The sequence below is a fragment of the Schistocerca americana genome, chromosome X (assembly GCF_021461395.2).
Source record: "Schistocerca americana isolate TAMUIC-IGC-003095 chromosome X, iqSchAmer2.1, whole genome shotgun sequence".
NCBI classification, from domain to species: domain Eukaryota; kingdom Metazoa; phylum Arthropoda; class Insecta; order Orthoptera; family Acrididae; genus Schistocerca; species Schistocerca americana.
Genome location: NC_060130.1, coordinates 867,180,532 through 867,201,561, shown reverse-complemented (window position 1 = coordinate 867,201,561; position 21,030 = coordinate 867,180,532). Strand labels below are relative to the sequence as shown.

General features: G+C 41.6%; 1 protein-coding gene across 1 annotated transcript in view; it reads left to right on the top strand.

Moving 5' to 3' along the window:
* The window catches only part of LOC124555629 (trimethyllysine dioxygenase, mitochondrial), a 494,241-nt gene that overhangs the window by 308,764 nt on the left and 164,447 nt on the right, over window positions 1–21,030 (top strand). The window lies entirely within an intron of this gene.

Genomic DNA, 21,030 nt, shown 5'->3' with positions numbered 1-21,030 from the left:
GAAGTCCTGACTGAGTCAACTTCACAAGAGAAATCAATGTCAATATCCGATACGCCATTACGTACCCGACCTGTTCTTCAGTACCTTGTTGAAACTGAAGTTAATGCTTTCCTGTTGGTGATGCCACACGAGAACCAGCTTCAGTTACTAGATAACTTCATTCACCATACCAAAATGCATTTTTCTCATGATCTGAAGTCCAATTAACGTGTCTGCACGCGCGTAGTATCTCTAGTTCTTACATCTTTTGATGTCTTATATAAATGGCAGCTGTTGCTATCCCCACCTAGTCGACACATATCTCACTAAAAGAAGGGGAAATTATTTCATTCAGTGATGATTGTAAACCTGCCAGGATGATTCTGCTCAAATGACACTAAATGCGTTTTCTACGAGTGTCTGATGCCTCCAGAAACCTACTTCCAGTTTACTACTTACAATGTGGGTAGAGAAATTTTCGAACTTGAACAGCTATCGAAATAGAATTTCCAGTTTGTCTTGTCGAAATTATCATTTCGAGTTCAAACTCCGGTAGCTCTCGCCTTGCAGTCTGAAACAGGCCTACGTTAGAATGACTTCTTTTGAATACTGTGAAAGAAGAAAGAATGATGCTCGTGTTCACCCTGTATAGATCTTACAAGGGGGGGGGGGGGGGCTTAGACACACGGCCCATATTTGGCAGGACAACCTGAAATGAAAACTTTAAGATATTTTGGCTCAACGGCCCTGTCGCTCCATTCCATCCCCGTTTATGAAAAAATCACCCCTATGTTCATGACGCGCAAACGGCCCAAAATTGACAAAACCAGTAGATAATTGAAAACTGAGTACTTTTCATCATAATATATGGGATATGCAAACACATTTTCCTAAAAGTCAAGGAAATAACCTTTACGACTACCGCTTATGTATACATTAGCTAGAAGCTGTTTTATGAAACCGTCGCTGACGCAGCAACCAAAAGCATTTGGCTTAGGGGCAGAGAACCTGCCTCCGATTCCCAAGTATATTAATTTTTTTCATTTGTATTTTATCCGTTTCAAAAGTGGCAGGAATGGGAGGGTTAATAAGCTAAGTAAATAAATAAGAAATAATAGCGAAGTAAGCAAATAAATTTCTCAAGCCATTTGGATTAGTAAAGAATTAAAATTTTCAGATTTGTTACAAGAAAATAACTCCTAGTAAGAGTGCTTTGGAGACGGGTATTGGACTTTATTTATCGCATAAGGGAGGAAAATCATTGTTGCAGTTGGTAGTATATATAAAATAGCGCATTCTACATGGCGCAATATTCCATAACAGCGTCTGTTGCCTAAAGTTCTTCTGCGTTTATAACGAATAAATGATTAATTTAGTCCTCGGGGTATAGATGAAGACAATCGTTTATCCGACTCGCTAAAAATCTTTTTTCCATTACTCAGACCAAATGCAGTAAACCGACAAGTTAAATTTACAAAACGTATCTTGAGAATCTTTTAAATTACATTCATGTATGATAGCAGTTTATAGATAGCGAATGTCAACCGACTTGCGCGGTAGAAGTAATACCGCTAAACTGCCCACCTGATTGCCAACATCGTGAATTTATTTTTATCGCCTATTTAAAAACTTTATTTCGAGGCTTCAAAATTGTCGACTAACAATAAAATCCGTTGTAAGTGCCACAACTGGTATTTTGAGGAAATCGCAAAAAACTTTCAGAAAGCATTCCTTTTTGATATACTTGTTTTTTTTATAGCCTAAAGAAATGAAGACAGTTAATCTACAAACATTTTTAGAGTAAAGTTACCGTAAAACACTTAACAACAACAACAAAATTGTTGATGGAACAAAACAAGAACAAGGCTATGTGCCAACCTCTCTAACATAAAAACTGGGCTAAGTTTAACACTTATATCTGTATTAAAGGGGTGTGGGAAGGATAATAAAATAACTTTATTATTACAAAAACCTGGAAACTACTCTTTACAGTTTTTATATAATTATATTGTTATGAAAAGTCAGTTCAGTTAGGCCTGCAGGACTGCTGTGTTAGCAAACAAACTAGTTAAAGAACAAAGACAAAATCAAGCACGTTGCTGTGTTCTTACAAGTTTTATTTCAAAATAAATGCCTTTTAAAAAAGTTTAAAAAGTTACATTTTGTATTAATTTGACACTATTTTATAAACAAAATATTGCAGTGTTACAGTCTATAAACAGCTGCTGTGTTTACTCAGTCAGATTTTGGTAAAACAGTTTGTTTTCTTGTTTGAGATTAGGTATCATCTTTTTTAAGTCCTCCTGCTTCTCAGTTTCCAACCTGGCTGTTAGTTCAAGCTGGGGTAGATCTAAGTCTTTTATGGTTTCCATCTTCACACCTTTTTGAACATATTCGTTTGCATCCACGTTTCAACTTCATTGAATTTTTTTGTTGTAAACACTTTCCTGGGTAGGTTTTGGAAACTTTGAGCCAAACGGCCTTGGAAATTTCTAACGTTTTTGTGATGTGTTCTTTAGCTGCTTTGGAGAAATCATAAAAATCATCATCGTTCATCATAGTGGTTAGAAAAGGAGTTTTGCTATTGGCATTACACAAAACTCTCACAAGATCCAAAGAAAATTCACATTTTTCTACTCTTTTTCTTTTTTCAATTAGAGCAAAGTCTCAGTCACATGTTAAGTATGAGTGTCCAGAGACGACATACTTGGGGTGAACTTCGTCAAAGAAATCATTACAGACCAAGTATATCCATAGGAAAATACCATTTGGTTTTTGTTTTGGCCGCAGCTGTTGTCAGACCACACTATTAACTTTTTTCCTGGGTAATTTTACTTTTAATCTTCCTTAACACACAGCTCGCAATTTCTTTGCCTCCCCTGCCACTCATGCCGTCATGCCAAAGAAATATACAACCTTTATTATTATCTGCTATATGCAATCCCAAATTTTAACAAGGAAGTTGAGAAAATAATACATTTGGCAGTGTGACAGTGTTGGCAAACAGAAAACCTATTGTAAATCTATGGATACTGTGCATGTATCACTTGTAGGAGTGGTAGAATATACATGATCACGAAACTTCCTGGCAGATTAAAACTGTGTGCCGGACCGAGACTGGAACTCGGGACCTTTGCCTTTCGCGGGCAGAAGTAAAGCTGTGAGGACGGGGCATGAGTCGTGCTTGGGTACCTCAGTTGGTAGAGCACTTGCCCGCGAAAGGCAAAGGTCTCGAGTTCGAGTCTCGGTCCGGCACACAGTTTTAATCTGCCAGGAGGTTTCATATCAGCGCACACTCCGCTGCAGAGTGAAAATCTCATTCTATATACATGATCACGTTTCATCTCTACTCTAGCTTTTTCGGCACGTCTATGATGAAATTCTGGTTAAGTACAATGCACAGCTCTATTGGTTGAGTCATTCAGCATTTTACTTTTAAGCAGATCACATGTGTTACACGTATTTTTCCCTGGGCGGTGAAATCTCAGTTTTTTGTAGTACAAATATCTAATTTTTGTGTTTGGATAATGCATAACAAAAGCCTCATACATTCTGCTGTAATTTAAATCTTAGTTTAAAAACAGAAGGGAGCTTTTAGCCCTTGTGCAATGGCTTTCATCCTTGGGAAGCTTTTGATGTGTTGAACAATGCGTTTCACATCAGCAGCTGTATATTTGTTTTTTTTTTGTTTTTATTTCCCTTATGTTCAATGTATGTAACATCGTCACTCTTTTTTGCTTTTACCAAGGTTTCCACTCTTCACCTCGTAATTTTGTGTATTTCCAGAAAGGTTTTTTTGCAGACTTCAAAATGTCCGCCTTTGTCATCAGGAACTGTATAAAAAACACTATCCTGTCCACGACTCTCCTCGGGTTCTTTGTAAGAACCATGACACCTTCTTCTAACATTGCATACACTTAAGTTTCCCATCAAATAAGAGTTTTGTTTAACATTATCACCTAGTTCGCCTAGTTTGTAAAACTGATTGAATATGTTTGATTTGTATTCCAATGCAATGTCTCTACATTGATAGTGGCGCTGGCATGAAATTTACAATAAACAACTATGGGAATTAGAGGCATTAAGTAATTTGTGACTGCCACGAATAACTTGTTTGTTTGCCACTCTGCACAGTTAGTAGGTCTACTGTAGTCCAGGAACAAAGTCCAACATAACCTAACGTGGCCTGCATAATCTAAACGTAGGTTAGCTTAAAACGCCACAGAAAAATCATAATCAAGCGAAGTTCTTCAAAAAAGCCTTAGTCCTAAGGCGTTAAATTTATCATATACACTTACCTCATCAGGTGTAGGTCGCTTTTGAGGTACAGTAACTTTCTTATTGTTCTCATATAGTTTTCTCTCGGTTTTTAGCTTCTTATTTATTTGGGAAACACTATCTTCACCCCTTTTCCGACATTTTCTTGTTTCATCCATCACATAAACCACAATAGTAAACACAAAGACAGGACTAATCACTGCAGCTTGAACACAATCGAATCTCAAACTAAAAACATCAACACAGGCACATAGCCTGGGTTTTGTTTCAGAACAGGTGGCACTTAGCACATGGCGCATTCTGGTGGCAATGTTTTAAACCACTTCCATACTGATTAATAGAAAGCCCGGTTTTTACTGATGAAGGTTAGGCCCATAGCCCATATTTTGACAATAAAACGAATTTTTTGTCTTTGGCACTTAGACCGGATCTTATAATTAGTTGACAATTGTAGCCTGCTTCTGGAAACGCAGCGGGAATTGCACAATCGCGCGGGTACAATAACGATTCACAGCATATTTCATGCTCAACTTTTAGCACCAAATTTTCAAGTTATATTATCGTATTTCTGGTATGCATCAAAAATAATTCCCTAAAAATAAATATTTTAAAATGTAAACCACGTCTGTTTTCTGTTGAATCTTCGAAAGGAACGATGTAATTGCGCGAAGACTATACTCAATGGATGTTGTTGGTCTCACCAGTATATTTGCTTCCAATATTCATATAACAAGTACCATCCATCTAGTCGTTCGAAAAAATGGAGGACATGTAACAGTGCGAGTGAAAGAGCCAGGATTAAATTTTTAATTTTTTTGCTAATCCAAGTCGTTTGAAAAATTTATTTATTTACTTTATTATTTCACATCGATTTACTTTCCATATTAACCCTACTATTCATATCAATTGCAAAACGGAAAAAAATAAAAAAAATGAATGTGCTTAGGAATCGAACACAAGTTCTCTGCTCGCCAGCGAAATGCTTTTCATTTCAATAAAATAAAATAAAATTATTTTTTCTAATTAAATAAAAGCAATCTTCTGTAGTTGATTATCATGAAATAATACAAAGTTCATTTTCCAAATGAGTGTGTCAATTGTATTTTTGAGGAAATTTATAAGCTTTATAATTATTTTTATATTTATTCTTTGTTTGGTGACTTCTAATGCTTTTCACACACCTCTCTCACTTACACGAAATAGCTATAGGAATTTAAGAGATTCTTCTGTGGTTCCTGCTTTCTCTTTGTGTCGATTATCTACGAACTGTCATTATAGACCATACTTCGGTGGATACTTTGATGACGATATGCAGCATGTTGCCAAATGTTTTCTTGTGATTATCATCCCCATCCCGTGCAATACGAAAATATTTCCCTTCATCATTGGGCAAATATTCCTATAATGTAGCATCTCGTTTCGCAATAATGTAGGTGATCATTCATAGTGCTGCATTTTGTTTCGTAACGGTATCGCGTACTGTCAGGTCGCATCAGTTCTCGAACGTTCAGATAGCGCGAAGGCTACTCGGTGGCTAAGAAAATTCCACATGTCCTGCTCTGGTCCACAAACAAATCTATGCGCGAGCGAGTCAGTTTCCGCATTTATGGCAGGTGGCTGTTGCGCTGAGGTGTTTTCTGTGCAGCTTGTAGTCTGTAGGGATTTTGTCATTGACAATTAGATACCGTCGTGAGCGAATACGTGAAGGCAGGAAAGTCTGGTGAATATTTCACCACAGTACTGTCTACTTCACATGTGATTCCCTTTCTTCAATGGAGTTTCCCCGTGCGGCCTTTGTCATGACTGTGTTTAAAGCCTTGTTAAGCAGCAATGACGTGATTGATATACTGGAGCGAACATGACTAAATTCAAGAAAATATTTCTGGGTGTCCTGATATTCGGGAGGAATTGGCGTGAGGTGTACCAGTGGCGATCGGCTCCTTTGCCTCATGTTGGTTAAGAGACTGTGAAGAAGGTATGCGCCCTATCGCTGTGTTTCTTTTCTCATTTCGATTGACAAGGAGCGTTGCGCATTTGTCGGACGCTGATGAGCTCAAGGCCGTCCCGTGAGGGAGCCAGAATGACTGCCGTGAAATTTTAAAAATATTACCAAGGAGGGGAAACCAGTTGAATACTCGCTGCATATTCGCCACCAAAGCTTCAGGGAGCGGAAATACTTGGGACATGAAGTACATTTTTCTTGCGACGGATACACGAGTTGTTTGCACTTTTCACAGGAGGTTCAGGTAACCGTCGGACTGAGATTTGGACTGATGCGGTTCAGGTGGTCAGACCAGTTCTTAGTTATCACGTGACCTCGAGCAACCACCTAGCAGACGCCCAGAGAAGGGTGCGAGGTCTGTTGCTCAGCCCGTGTCACTTCAGAAGTTTCAACAAAGCTCCTACTTAGGGGAAGTAAGGTCGCCTTTGTGCTGTTGATCTGAGCGCCAGATGCCTTCATATAGATTTTACGTATGTCTTCCAGGGAGGCCACGTCTTGTTGGGAAGACACAACAACGGATACATCGTCTGCATGTACTGTGCAGCGGATCCCCGTGTTGTGCACTACCAATCCTCTAATTCTGTTTTAAATGAGACGTTGTAGTGGTTCAATGGCAATAGCGTACAGAGCTATGGACAGCGGGGATCCTTAGTAGACAGACCGACCATTACGGAGAGATTTTGTGAGGTGATCACTGAATGAAATTCAAGAAGAAACATTTGATAACATTCCATGGAGGATTGTCGTAATACGATCGCCATATGCCATCCTCTTCAACGCTTCTATTACAGACTCGTAGTTCTCACGGTCAAAAGCTTAAAAAAAAGCCTAAAAATACAACTGCTTTTCTCTTTCAGCATATCACGTCCCTTAGCCCACATGGTGCAGTACGCATACTTCTACGAGGGACGGTACAATGTTGGTACCTGCCTAAAGTCTTTCCCAAGAATGATTCCATACGAATCTTGATCATGTGCGTAATGATTCTGAAATCTGCATTAAGCAGTGTGAAAAGACGCTGGTTGCATACATGCGTGGTCCGACCAGTTTTCGGGAGAAGTGGTAATATGCCCTCTTTCAGAGTGTTAGGTACACTGTTGCACCACACCACACGTCATTAGCAACAACTTGAAGAGTGTCTTCGAGGATGTCCCAATAGCATTGGTAGAATTCTGCGAATTCTGCTCCGAAGACATTAAGCCCTGGCGACTTTCCCTTAGCCGTGCGCCGGCCGCGGTGGTCTAGCGGTTCTAGGCGCTCAGTCCGGAACCGCGCGACTGCTACGGTCGCAGGTTCGCATCCTGCCTCGGGCATGGATGTGTGTGATGTCCTTAGGTTAGTTAGGTTTAATTAGTTCTAGGTTCTAGGGGACTGATGACCACAGATGTTTAGTCCCATAGTGCTCGGAGCCACTTGAACCTTAGCTGTGCAGAATGTTGCTTCCTCAGTGTCATCGATCGTGAGTTGTGCTTCCAGAGTGACCCTACGCGCCTCTTGCAGGTGTTCTTGGATGGTACTTAGCACTGCGTAACAAGCTGGTTCGCCGATATTTTGCCTTGTCTCAGTTGGCCGAAAGCTCTTTTGTATAGCCGTGTTGAAATGAGTGTCTCTGTTACGAACTAATGTGTACAAATTGTGTCGAGAGCTTAAAGTTGCCAGAATGAATGTTCATGTTGAACAAAAGAATGGGCGTCCCTCAATCGTGATTGGTGAAGTAGTGAACCAAATGGAAGAAATTATTCGTGGCGATCGTCGACTGTCTTTCGACGAGCTGACCACAATCATCTGCAGGTATCTTCTGCAAGAAATCATTACTGAAAACTTCGTTACCGAAAATTGTGTATGAAATAGATAATAGGACAGCTCATAGATCAACAAAAAGTCAACAGAATCGCATCTACATGGGAATTTCTCGAGCACTTCGAACTGGAAGGTGAACAGTTAATTGACTCTTTTGTGACTGGCGGCGAAACGTGAGTGGCCCACGCCGCCCCTGAAAGGAAAAGACAGTCAACACAGTGGCGACATCCCTCAGCAACATCAGCGAAAAACTGAAACCGTCGTTTCAGCCCGAAAATCGTAGCCTGCCTTCTGCACATCCTCGCCCGAAAGGAATCTTCGGCCCTGCCGTACCTACTGCGTTACAGCATTTGCAATACAGGGACGTGCGGTATCATGAACTTGGTGCACCATTCCACAAAGGCGGTTTTCGACAGACATGCTTTCCCATATCTATTCTTTATTCTCCGATGGATGTCTACCGGTGTTTGTCCTTCGGTAGCCAACAAAAGAATAACAGCACGTTGGTTCTGTTTGGACGCTTTTGATAATAACGCTGCCATAATTCACGTTTGTGCATTTGCCGCACCCACGTCGGTAATAGACGAATGCCAAATTAATCCCTTGGCCACATGTTGGTGCATGTATATCCGCATCGAACTCGCGATACGATGTATATACGCTGCAGCGAAGCTCTCAAACTGAAACTTTTTGATCGCCCCTTATAAACAGCCTTACAAGGACTGACGAAGGAATATATGTGGAACTAATAAAGATTGACGGCAAAGACTGAAAGGGTGCGAGTGAAAACGTCGAAAGACCTAACCGAAAAATCGAAGAAAGCTCAAGTGCAAAAGTCGATACTTCAGAAAAGTTTGATAGGGTACAATCGCAAGTTGAAGAGGAAGAAATCAGATTATCTGTAACAATATCTGCTACAGATTAGATTGGGGAGCGAGCCTTGCAAAAAATTCATATCGCATTGAAAGTTCCAATTTTTCACGAAACTAAGGAAGTAAATACTGAAGGCAACACGAATTGTTCAATTTCAATATTGATAGTACCGAGAGTAATGCTAAAATGTATCTCGAAATGTTGCGTGGAAGGAAATGTTTCAACAATGAATTGTTTATGTGGAAATGTGAAACAAATGATAAAGTAGATGAATGTTATCAGAGAAATTCTTATATAGGTGTTGCGATGGATGTAATTAATTGTGACGATGATATGCATAAGAATGTACTAAGGGATAATGATAAATGAGAGGCAACAAACACTATTTCATTGTCAAATCGCAAATATGTTGTTATATTTAAGTATTAACGCAAAGTACTAGGTATATGTTCGCAACAATCACATACAAGTAGTACTGAGCAAGGTAAACTTAAATGAAAGAAGTAAGTGTTCGATGTAATTAAATAATGTAGACAGACGACCGTGATTGTCTGAATCTGTCAAGTTTGTGTGAAGTGCTGTGCAGTAGGAAACATCGTCATTGTGTACTGCGAATGACGGCAACTATTTTATTAGCATGAATGAAACACGTAGCAGGATTGAAGCAAAGTACATTGTTATTAAAGCGGAGAAAGAAGCCGAGAGACAATATTTATATAGAGTATAGCTATTAAATCGGAGAGTCACGCTGGTGCAAAGATAATGGATTGAATGATCTACTTTACAAGCATAATTTGTAAGGGTATTTAGCGTGTAATAATATTTTGTGAACAATTGCTCAAATGCAGAATGAGATTTTCACTCTGCAGCGGAGTGTGCGCTGATATGAAACTTCCTGGCAGATTAAAACTGTGTGCCGGACCGAGATTCGAATTCGGGACCTTTGCATTTCGCGGGCAGTGCTCCACCAACTTTCTTTTTTTTTTTTTTTTAAAAAAATCTCATTTTGTTCGCTTTTGTTCGTTGCGTCTGTTATGGGCGGACGTCGTAAGACATCCGTTTAAGTTCGTTGACGATCGATTAACTCAGTTTTTTTATTACAGAGGGCACGTAACCCTCTGACCGAACACGCTTTTTTCTTGTTTTTGTTTTTTTGTTTTTTTTTGTTAGGGAAAAAAATTTTGGTAGTGTATGGACGCGAAACACCGCCTCAATGAGCTACCGTGCCGGCGATTCACGACCCGTCCTCACAGCTTTACTTCTGCCAGTACCTCGTCTCCTACCTTCCAAACTTTAAACAAGCTCTCCTGCGAACCTTGCAGAAGTAGCACTCCTGAAAGAAAGGAGACATGGCTTAGCCACAGCCTGGGGGATGTTTCCAGAATGAGATTTTCACTCTGCAGCGGAGTGTGCGCTGATACGAAACTTCGTCGCAGAGCACTTGCCCGCGAAAGGCGAAGGTCCCGAGTTCGAGTCTCGGTCCGGGACACAGTTTTAATCTGCCAGGAAGTTTAAATTGCTCAAATATTTCAAAAACGAGAATCTACGTCTATAGAGAAAATTCAGGAGCAACCTGACGGTGTGTGGTGGAGGGTACTTCTGGTACCACTAACTGATCCCTCTTCCCTGTTCCACACGTGAATAGCGCGTGGGAAGAATAACGTCGATAAGCCTCTGCATTAGCTCTAATTTCACGAATTTTCTCGTCGTATTTACGTTAGCATAGCATTTAAGAGGAAATACCGAATAATTTCCGCTGCAGTTAATTTCATCGCCCGCTTAGTGTTTATTCGTATTAGTAAGAGTAATATTTTCGCGTTAACTGACTGTTCCGTTGGTTCGTGGTTGAACGTGAATGAAAAACGCACAACGCTTGTGTAATATGTTGTGTATAATGTTTTTACTTACGTCAAAAACAGTGGGGAGATAAGGAAGCCATGCTAAAAAAGTGAGAGGGCAGTTTCTGCGAACGTTGGCAGAAATGTCCTGTTGTGTACAGTATATTTCAATTTCATTCTGATGGTGTGTACGCGTATGCGAACGAAGTACGTTATTGACGAAGGCAACGAACCAGGGCAAAACAATGAACACAAACTTAAGTGAATGGAGGTAGAAAGACCAGTCAAACGTTCACAGGGATAGCCAAAGCGTGGTTATGTGCCACGTGTGGCGACTCGCACTGCTGTTGGGAGATTGCCAGAAGGTCATTAGGCCGTTAGGTTGTTTTTATAAATACACTGCCGACCGCGAGACTGCTGATGAGCAGCAGCAAGTTAACTTTCCGGGTATCAAATAGTTTTTCACATGCTGCAGTGTTCATTTTCAGTAATTTAGTGTATAATACACTACTGGCCATTGAATTGCTACGCCACGAAGATGACGTGCTACAGACGCGAAATTTAACCGACAGGAAGAAGATGCTGTGATATGCAGATGATTAGCTTTTCAGAGCATTCACACAAGGTTTGCGCCGGTGGCGACACATACAACATGCTGACATGAGGGGAGTTTCCAACCGATTTCTCATACACAAACAGCAGTTGACCGGCGTTGCCTGATGAAACGTTGTTGTGATGCCTCGTGGAACGAGGAGAAATGCGTACCATCACGTTTACGACCATGATAAAGATCGGATTGTAGCCTAACGCGATTGCGGTTTATCGTACGTGCTGGATCCCAACGGCCTCGTATCACTAGCAGTCGAGATGACAGGCATCTTATCCGCATGGCTGTAACGGATCGTGAAGCCACGTCTCGATCCCTGAATCAACAGATGGGGACGTTTGCAAGACAACAACCATCTGCACGAACAGTTCGACGACGTTTGCAGCAGCATGGACTATCAGCTCGGAGGCCATGGCTGCGGTTATCCTCGACGCTGCATCACAGACAGGGGCGCCTGCGATGGTGTACTCAACGACGAACCTGGGTGCACGAATGGCAAAACGGCATTTTTTCGGATGAATCCAGGTTCTGTTTACGGATTATGTTGGTCGAATCCGTATTTGGTGACATCGCGGAAACGCACATTGGAAGCGTGTATTCGTCATCGCCATACTAGTGTATCACCCGTCATGATGGTATGGGGTGCCATTGGTTACACGTCTCGGTCACCTCTTGTTCGCATTGACGGCACTCTGAACAGTGGACGTTACATTTCAGATGTGTTACGACCCGTAGCTCTACCCTTCATTCGATCCCTGCGAAACCCTACATTTCAGAGGGATAATGCACGACCGCATGTTGCAGTTCCTGTACTGGCCTTTCTGGATACACAAAATGTTCGACTGCTGCCCTGGCCAGCACATTCTCCAGATCTCTCACCAATTGAGAATGTCTGATCAATGGTGAGAGAGTAATTGGCTCGTCATAATACGCCAGTCACTCCTCCTGATGAACTGTGGTATCGTGTTGAAGCTGCATGGGCAGCTGTACCTGTACACGCCATCCAAGCTGTATTTGACTCAATTCCCAGGCGTATCAAGGCCGTTATTACGGTCAGTGGTGGTTGTTCTGGGTACTGATTTCTCAGGATCTATGCACCCAAATTGCGTGAAAATGTAATCATATGTCAGTTCTAGTATAATATATTTTTCCAATGAATACCCGTTTATCATCTGGATTTCTTCTTGGTGTAGTAATTTTAATGGCCAGTAGTGTAATTTAACATAATGCTAGTACCTGATTAAAATTTTGCTATTTACCACTCTACCTTACTTAAGGACAGACAGACATTAGAACCTGAATATTTTGAATAGCATCAGTTACTTTAATTCATTTGTAAATACACGGTTCAGTCACATTAATGTGACCACCGCCTATGTTCCACGTTAACGTGCAGTTAACACACACAGGCGGCAGGTGGGAGCACTAGCAGTTGAGGGTAGGGGGGGGGGGGGGGGGGGGGGCTAGCGGAAAATAGTGTAGTTGTCGTCATAATGTGGAAACGGAGTGATTTATCTGACGTCCAAAAGGGCATGAACATTGGCTTTTGGGCCATGGGTGGAAGCATTTCCGGAACGGGTAAGTTTGTAAACTGTTCCTCTGCCGCCGTGGCTAATGTATACCGTGCATGACATTATGGTGCTGTCCCGGCGCCGAGGCAACTGTGGTACACTATGAGCCATATATGACAGGGGTGAACGACAACTGCAGAGTTGTGTACGGGCGAGCAGAATTGCAATGATGAGCAATTGACCGCTCAGATGAACCAAGGGGCCACCAATACTGTCTCCTCAACGACCGTTCAGCGAACGTTGCTGCGTATGGGCCTCCGCATTAGGCGCCTGGTTCATGCACCGATGCTGACTGCTGTTTCTTCGGCAACGAAGGCTGGACTTTGCACAAAAATACTGAAACTGGACGCCGCTGGGTGGCGACAGGTGGCCTTTCCACATGAATCATGCCTTGTGCTCCATCGGAAAGATGACCGTTGGCCTGTATGGCGTGAAACGTCTGAAAGCAAACACCCTGCTACCAGGAGGGAGCATTATCTGCATGATTACTCTGTTATTCACAATAAAGTGCCTGGCAGAGGTTTCAATGAACCACCTTCAAGCTGTCTGTCTACCGTTCCACTCTCGAACAGCACGCGGGAAAAACGAACACTTAAATTTTTCTGTGCGAGCCCTGATTTCTCTTATTTTATCGTGATGATCATTTCACCCTATGTAGGTGGGTGCCAACAGAATGTTTTCGCAATCGGAGGAGAAAACTGGTGATTGAAATTTCATGAGAAGATCCCGTCGCAACGAAAAACGTCTTTGTTTTAATGATTGCCACTCCAATTCACGTATCATGTCTGTGGCACTATCTCCCGTATTTCGCGATAATACAAAACGAGCTGCCCTTCTTTGTACTTTTTCGATGTCATCCGTCAGTTCCACCCGATGTGGATCCCACACCGCACAGCAATACTCCAGAATAGGGCGGACGAGCGTAGTGTAAGCAGTCTCTTTGGTAGACCTGTTGCACCCTCTAAGTGTTCTGCCAATGAATCGCAGTCTTTGGTATGCTCTACTCACAATACTATCTATGTGATCGTTCCAATTTAGGTTATTTGTAATTGTAATCCCTAAGTATTTAGTTGAATTTACTGCCTTCAGATATGTGTGACTTATCGCGTAATCGAAGTTTAGCTGATTTCTTTTAGTACTCATGTGAATAACTTCGCACCTTTCTTTATTCAGGGTCAATTGCCACTTTTCGAACCATACAGATATCTTATCTAAATCATTTTGCAAGTCGCTTTGATCATCTGATGACTTTACAAGACGGTAAATGACAGCATCATCTGCAAACAATCTAAGACGGCTACTGAGATTGTCTCCTATGTCGTTAATAGAGATCAGGAACAATAGAGGGCCTGTAACACTTCCTTGGGGAACGCCGGATATTACTTCTGTTTTACTCGATGACTTTCCGTCTATTACTACGAAATGTGATCTTTCTGACAGGAAATCGCGAATCCAGTCGCGCGACTGAGGCGATACTCCGTAGGCAAGCAGTTCTGTTAGAAGACGCCTTTGAGGAACGGTGTTGAAAGCCTTCTGGAAATCTAAAAATATGGAATCAATTTGACATCCCCTGTCGATAGCACTTATTACTTCATGAGTATAAAGAGCTAGTTGTGTTTCAGAAGAACGATATTTTCTGAATCCGTGCTGACCATATGTCAATAAATCGTGTTCTTCGAGGTACTTCATAATGTTCGAATACAGTATATGTTCTAAAACCCTACCGAAAATCGACGTTAGTGATATAGGCCTATAATTCAGCGGATTACTCCTACTTCCCTTTTTGGGTATTGGTGTGACTTGAGCAACTTTCCAGTCTTTAGGTACGGATCTTTCTGTGAGCGAGTGATTGTATATAACTGCTAAATATGGAGCTATTTTATCAGGATACTCTAAGAGGATCCTGACTGGTATACAATCTGGACCGGAGGCCTTGCCTTTATTAAGTGATTTAAGCTGCTTTGTTACACCGAGGATATCTACCACTATGTTTCTGATCTTGGCAGTTGTTCTTGATAGGAATTCAGGAATATTTACTTCGTCTTCTTTGGTGAAGGAGTTTCGGAAAACCGTGTTCAATAACTCTGCTTTAGTGGCACTGTCATCAGTGACTTCACCGTTGTTATCGCGCAGTGGAGGTATTGATTGCGTGAATGTTTTTGTGGCATTCCCTGGTTGATGATGTCATTCTGGAAGGCAAAGTGGATCAACACAGATGCGCATCTATCTTTGGGAACCAAGCCTACCGCTACATGCAGTTTGTTTTTTCTCGACACGATGGCATCTACCAGCAGGACAACGCAACATGTCACACACCTCGCACTGAACGAGCGTAGTTCTAAGTGCACCAGGATGAGTTTAGAGTACTCTCCTGGCCACCAAACTCCCCGGATTAAAACCCAGTCGAGAATCTGTGGGACCCCCTCTGTTGGACTGTAAGCGTTATGTATCCTCAACCGTGAAACCTAGCGCACCTGGCCACGGCGCTAGAGTCGGAATAGCTCCACATCCCCGTCGGTACGTTTGAGAACCTCACTGAATCTCTCCCTGCACGTCTCGCAGAGGTCTGCGCAGCGAAAGATGGTTACTCATGCTGTTCACAGGTATTCACATTAATGTGTAGTAAACTTAAATATTAACACTGGCCGTAGGTTCATGGTCTGAGACAGGTTAAAATTATGTGTAAGGTATAGCGATGAGTTAAAGACAAAGTGTGACATTGTTTTTGAACGTGTTGTGAAAAAGCAGCTATTCTCGGTGCAGGAAACCAGCTTATACCGCGCTTAGATAAAGCCACCAGTTGAAGCTCAAATTACTATTCGCGCGCGCTCGGTGCTGTGACTGATGGGAGCGACTGTAAATGGGGAATTCCATCACGGTCGCTCACCTCAGTTACTGCGCCCAATGTCAGCTTGGAACGTGCTAATAACGCATGCACCCCGACGTCGAAGCACTATTACCAGCAACAATCAGAAGGGCTGCAGCTGTCACGTGTAAAGTGCGGTGCTGACTGTTGTGGTATTGGTGCAGTATGAGAAAAAAAATAATGCTCACTCAACTAGAAGAATGTCTTGAGGCAATGATCGATTCAGCTAACAACATCTGTTATCTATTACCCACACCAACGTAATCTCTATGTAAAGTTAAATAAGTATTAATATTTGAATAACTAGTATAAATATATACTGCCATCTCCAGGTGGTCTGTAAATCCATCAATATGTTATAGTCTTGATATGATAAACTATAACTATGATTGGAAATATATTATGCATTCGATTGGTATTTTTACCTTACTAGTAACATCGATACTGCAATACGGTGTCTATGTTGGAATTTGTCTTTAGACGTTACTTGGATGTTCGTTGTTGATGTAATGTTATATCTGCCTTTTAGATATAGATTAGCCAGTTTTTCTCCGCTTAACAATTTTGTTAAGAGTGGATCAGCGATATTGCATGTTTACATTCGGTTGTTTTGATTATTTTCTCAGGTTTAGTTCTAATTACGTTTTCTACATAAAATTTCGTTTGGTTTTCTGTGAGATTTTTATGCTTTATTTTTATTTTTTATTTTTTGCGTAATAATTTCGTCATGTTCTATGATTTCTCATGTTTTCTCGGTTTTATGTCTTTGTTGTACGCTGTTACTATGGATTTGTGTTCCTTAGTATCTCTGATTTTTACTCATTTTCCTGTTTTATAATATCATGAAAGTTTTCAATACACTTTTTGTACTAGAGGTCGGTTTGTTCATTCATTAGATTTAGAAAGTTATTTGTTTGGGTGTAAAGATATCTCAATTTCTTCAAGGGTGTTCATGATTGCGCCCATTTGCGTAGTTTGGAGGATTTCCAGTACTTCGTTTATGGATTTTACGTCGTGTTTTTCTGTTTGTAGATGTTAAGAAAACGTGGGTGGGTTGTTTTCAGTGTCCTTAGTGTGCTCTTTGTGTTTGATATTGAAATTTGTGACGGTTTGTGCTATGTAGAATTTGTGGCATGCGTTACATGAAATTTTGTAAAAGCTATGGTTGTTACGTGTAGCAACTGTCGAGTTACCTTTATTAGATTTTGTGTTTGAGGCCGGGTTTCTTTTGATATACAAAGGCGGTGTTGGTTTTGTTGAATATTTTTTTAAATTTTGTTTGAGATGTTTCCTGGATAAGTTGTGGTTGCGTATGTTGCTTACTTGTTTTTCGTTGTATGTGTATTTAGTGTTATTCCTTTATGTATATTCATCTTTTTTTGGTTGCGTTTTACCGTAGTATAGTCGTATAATTTTGGAGTAATAACAATTCTACTGGGTACGTACTCTAAGATTTTTATTTCTTTCTGAATTGCTTTGTCTTCAAGTGGTATATTTATGAATCTGTTAAGTATTGTTTGAAAGAATGCGAATCTGCGGGCTTTGGGATGACATAAGTGAGCACTGATAATACAGTCCGTTGTGGTAGGCTGTTCATAAATTTCGAAACAATGTTTGTTGTTCGTGTTTTTGATAGTTAAGTAGTGAAAGTTAATTGTTTTATTAATTTCGTGGTCTAAGAAGAAGTTCATTTTGGGTTGTTGTAGGTTCAATCAAGACTACAACCTATTACTGTACTTACAGAACACCTGACGATGACAGTATACTGAAATGAGCACATTTTGATTCATCCAATGAATATTATATAGAGAGCACTGTAACCAGTATATCTTCATCGCAATCATGTCACTACGTGGCATATTTTGCAACTTCAGGCCAGAAAGGAATATACACACTGCTAGCCATTAAAATTGCTACACCACGAAGATGACGTGCTACAGACGCGAAATTTAACCGACAGGAAGAAGATGCTATGATATGCAAATGATTAGCTTTTCAGAGCATTCACACAAGGTTGGCGCCGGTGGCGACACCTACAACGAGCTGACATGAGGAAAGTTTCAACCAATATCTTATACACAAACAGCAGTTGACCGGCGTTGCCTGGTGAAACGTTGTTGTGATGCCTCGTGTAAGGAGGAGAAATGCGTACCATCACGTTTCCGACTTTGATAAAGGTCGGATTGTAGCCTATCACGATTGCAGATTTTGTATCGCGACATTGCTACTCGCGTTGGTCGAGATCGAATGACTGTGCTGGATCCCAACGGCCTCGTATCACTAGCAGTCGAGATGACAGGCATCTTATCCGCATGGCTGTAACGGATCGTGTAGCCACGTCTCGATCCCTGAGTCAACAGATGGGGACGTCTGCAAGACAACAACCAGACAGGAGCACCTGCGATGGTGTACTCAACGACGAACCTGAGTGCACGAATGGCAAAAGTCACTTTTTAGATGAATCCAGGTTCTGTCTACAGCATCATGATGGTCGAATCCGTGTTTGGCGACATCGCGGTGAACGCACATTGGAAGAGTGTATTCGTCATCGCCATACTGGCGTATCACCCGGCGTGATGGTATGGGGGTGCCATTGGTTACACGTCTCTGTCACCTCTTGTTCGCATTGAGGCCACTTTGAACAGTGGACGTTACATTTCAGATGTGTTACGACCCGTGGCTCTACCCTTCGTTTGATCCCTTCTGATATTGCACTAAGCGTCTGATACGAAAATGACCCTGGGCAGTCAGGTATGATTCCTTCTTAGATACTCTGGTGACAAACAGACAGGAACTTCTCCATTCAGTTAGTGTAGAGGGAGCTGATCGGTGATCGTAAACCTGTTTTAGCACCATGACACTGAGAAAGGCGGAAAACTGCTTTCTGTGTAGCAAGTGCAACAAGTAACAGAATGCAGATTGCGTGAGAAGTCAACATCATACATGCATTTCAAGGGTCGAAAATGTAGAGAATAATTGGTTAAAACATCATTACATTGTAAAAGATATTTTAGACATGTATTAGGTCTACAACTTTGCTTCCGCCGTTTTACAATAGACGACAGTAGCGGAAAGTGGGTTTCAGGTGGTTCGTCATAAGTGTAATACAATAAGCTTAGGCATCTGTAAACATAATGCCATAAAAATATTAGTCAATTTGTGATTGCATCATAAGGTTATTCTCGACGAAGTACGTCAACGTACGTACCCATTTCTCGCCATTTACGCGAAGTTTTAATTTTCTGCTTTAACATGAAAAAAATTTGCGGCTGTGGCTCTTATAATGCTGGGTAAGACCAATGGTGAGGGAACTATTAATGGTAGAACCTGCAGGGAATGTTTTCAACGCCTTAAGAACTGTGATTTTGATGTCGAAGACCGGCATGGCGGGGGAAGACAGAACGTTTTCGTAGCTACTGAAACAGATGAAGACAGTCACAGGACACCATTATCGAAAGCAATCGATGCGTTCGAGCCCAGCACTGAAACACAAACGGCCACAATACAGCGATAGACACGTAAAGGTAATTCTGTAGCAGGTCAGTGCTCGACCCCATGTCGCAAAACCCGTCAAAATATGCATGGAAACGTTGAATTGAGGATTCCTATCCCTCCCGCCGTATTAACCATACGTTGTTCTCTCTGACTACCTCCTTTTTCGATCAGTGGCATACAGTCTGGCTGACCAGCACTCCCGATCCTATGAACCAGTGCAAAATTGAGTCGATTCATGGATACCCACAAAAGACACCCAGTGCTTCCACAACGGGATTCGTTATCTATCCGAAAGATGGGACAATGTAATTGGCAATACTATGAATCATAATTTTTTCACAATAAAGCCCCGAACTTCCAGAAAAAAACAGCGGAAGCAAAGTTTTAGACCTAGTAGGTACCGAGCAATGTTGAAGGCTGTTGGAACGATTCGCCGTAGTACTATAGCTGTGTTAAAAGGTTACTGTGAAAGCAAAGAAAGCTACATCAAAAGTTTGAACCAAGCCAGAATTTTGTTGACAAACAAGAGCTGGGAGAAGACTAAATGGGCTTTGGCAAGGTAGTGAGAAGGTCGTACAATGAATTCGTGAGATAAAATTCTGTATACAGATCTACTGAAAAATCCTAAGACTTTTGATCTCACGTGAAGTCGGTAAACGGATGAAAGCCATTTACCTGTCATCCATCTCAAAGATCTTGTTGTTGTTGTTGTTATTGTTGTTGAGCCTCGTCTGAAGACTGTTTGATGCAGCTCTCCATCAGGCGCCTTAGGGACTCGATCATACACGCACCTAACCGGAGGGTGCCACAGAAAAAGCCGAATATTGTCTTTCTAAATCACTTTACCTACGAATCTCTACTAATATTCTTTCTTTCAATTGCCGCATGAACGATCGAATTACAGATTACATCACGGAATAGGCAATCAATTAAAATCGATCAACAGACTAAGAGCGACTTTACGATTCTATGCTGGTGGCCATTAAAGGTGCATCACCATGAAGGCGGCATGTGACAAATGGCGAAATGGCGTCTAGTGTATTTACATTATTAACATTTCAGTGCAACCACGCACAGCAGGTAGGAATAACTTACCTACATTCTGTATACCAGATTTTTCATTCAAAAATCGTATGTGAAAGCTAGATGCATGTATAAATATTGTGTTAATTCTCATGTAAGAAGGATAAACATCCACCAGCCCATGTCGGGATTCGTGGCTGATTACAACTGCAGCTTGTCGTTCCACGATATCGCTGTTCGCGTTGCCCGGAATCAAACGCCTAGCTTGCGTTCAGGAGAACAATACTCAGCGCTCTCGTGCGACTAGCGTCCGAGAGGACATAATTTCCGCTCGTCCTTTGAAGGATCATACAGCCACAGAACGTAGCTAGTGTCAGGAAATGGGGCTTTAAGCAGCAAGGAAAGTGTCCAGGTGGACAAGGCGACAACAAAAATTGGTTCAAATGACTCTGAGCACCATGGGACTTAACATCTATGGTCATCAGTCCCCTAGAACTTAGAACTACTTAAACCTAACTAACCTAAGGACAGCACACAACACCCAGTCATCACGAGGCAGAGAAAATCCCTGACCCCGCCGGGAATCGAACCCGGGAACCCGGGCGTGGGAAGCGAGAACGCTACCGCACAACCACGAGCTGCGGACAAGGCGACAACATTTGGAATACTACTGACTGTCAGGATGGTGACCATTATTG